The sequence below is a fragment of the Frankliniella occidentalis genome, unplaced genomic scaffold (assembly GCF_000697945.3).
Source record: "Frankliniella occidentalis isolate FOCC.00 unplaced genomic scaffold, Focc_3.1 Scaffold3, whole genome shotgun sequence".
NCBI lineage: Eukaryota > Metazoa > Arthropoda > Insecta > Thysanoptera > Thripidae > Frankliniella > Frankliniella occidentalis.
The window spans coordinates 2,283,691-2,285,962 of NW_026267133.1; positions in this window are offsets into that span (position 1 = coordinate 2,283,691).

A 2,272-nucleotide genomic window follows, 5' to 3' on the forward strand; every position below is an offset into this window, starting at 1 on the left:
CGTGTTTATTTCAGTTCAAAGTGAAGGTGGACTGACCTATCCCAACCGTGGCGTGCGCCCTGTCTGTGCCTTCTGAATAGAGCCCCCCCCCCCCCTTAAAATATCATTGAATAGACCTAAACAGAGCGAATCGTTCTAATAAATAAAGTCCTACTTTAAAATTTTGATACGGAAATTTTTAAAAAAAATAATAAAAAGAAATACAGAACAGCACACCCGACCCGAGTCACGGTTGAATTTTCGCGGGGTTGTGGATGTTGGAGACAACATTACCCCACCAAAATGTTGCAGTTTGGAGCTTGCTTTATTTGTTGTATTTTGAAGTACCATCCCCAATCTGAGTATTTTATGGGTCAATACTCCTGGGGTCACCTATAGTAATGTTCTGTTTCTTCATTAGTAGGAAAAATCAAATTGTTACTTGGTTTAAATTTTCAAGCTTGCCATGTTGGCCCGACAGGATCTGGATGGCCCCCCTAGGAGATAGGCAACCCCTGCTTACACTCGAGCACAGCCTTCATAGCACTGTGTTCCCCCCCGTGCGCCGGCCACTGAGACTGGGCGGCGTGGCGGGGCGCGGCGCGGTGCAGTGACCCAGGCGAAGTCACCGTGCGTGGAGCAGCAGCAGCAGCAGCAGCAGCAGCAGCGCCGCGAGTTGTTGGAGTGTCGGCGGTGTGGCAGCAGCAGCCCGCACGAGATGAAAATAAAAAGAAATAGAGCGTAGCCGCGAAGAACGCACGAGCAGTCTTGTTACTCCGCGCTGTGGACCACCACCCTCCCCCAACGTGACCTGGCTGCGGGCGTACCGTGTGTGTGTGTGTGAGTAAGTGCGGGGAAAGGACTGCGCAGGGGCTCCAGCAAGGGCCGAAATTGAATTTAATTCGCCCTCGTGAAGCGCTTTGCCGCGGGCGGCACGCCGCCGTCGGAGCGCTCCCCGACCAGGCGGAGCGCGTCGTCGTCGGCGTCCTCGGGCGCTCGGCTCGTGGGGTGCTGCGACTCCCTCGTCGTCGTGGACGCCAGCAGCCTATCCCCTCTCACGGCGCCGCCGCCGCCGCTCTCAGTGGTGAGAGGTGCGCGATGAACGGCGAGAGAGAGAGCCGTGGAGAGGGGGTGGAGCCTGCCTGCGCAATCTGACGGTCGTTTGCTTAATTGTGCGAAGGCGTCGCCGTCGTGGCCTGCCGCCGCCGCGCCACCGCCGCTGCTGCTACCGCTTGTGCGTTTCGGAAACACCCTGCTCGGCCTCCCTCTCTCTCACTGTCGCCCGCGACCTGCAGCTTCTCGGCGACCTCCCGGACGCAGCCTGAACGCGCCACCAGAAATTATAGCGGGACATCCTTTACGGGCGGGACGCGGGGTGGCGCGGCGTAGTGGCGTCGCCGCTGCAGCACCAGCAGCCCCATCCTTCGTGGCCGTCGTGGTGGTGCAGTGCGCCGCCCGGCGACGTTAGGAGACGCTGCTGCTGCTGCTGCTGCTGCTGCTGCTGCTGCTGCCTCGTACCTCCGACTATGAGAAATTTCCCTGGGCCCGCAGCGTAGTCTTTCTTATCTCTGCGCCTCTGCTGCTCTGCAAGGTCGCGAGGCGCGGCGGCGAGCAGGGCCGCCCCCCAACCCTTTCCCCCTCTCCAAAGAGACACTAATTTATTTACTCGGCATCATCGGGCCGGCCGGGTGTTGCACGCGCGTGCCACGCGTATAGACAGCCGCAGTATACTGTATTGTGTTGAATGTATTTGCGATTTGCGTGCGCGGTCGGCAGGTCGACGACGTGGTGGTGGTGACCGCGGTCGGTGCGTGTGATTCGCACGCATAGTAGAGGAGGAGCATTCTCCTTTTGCTCATGATGAGCTAACAACCCCTTGAGGTGGTGGTGGCCGCTGTTGTCGGCAGCACGAGCACGTCCGTTTCACGGGCTGTGTGTGTGTGTGTGTGTGTGTGTAAGCGACTCGGTGTCATTCATTCACCTACCGCTCATTCACGGATGCGCGCCAAATGAATGGGGCAGCGCATCACACACACACACACACACACACACACACACACACACACACACACACACACACACACACACACACACACACACACCTTGACCCGCCCCAACGCGATAACACACACACTCTCACTGGGGCGCTTCTCCTTTATAGTCTTGCAGGACTCGCTCGCTGCATAACAACCCCGGTCGCGGCCGTCCAAGTTCAGCGCGACAAGATGCGTATACTCATACTCGCACTCGCCCGCCGCTCTGGATCTCGTCGCGCTTCTCTCTCACCCCCCCC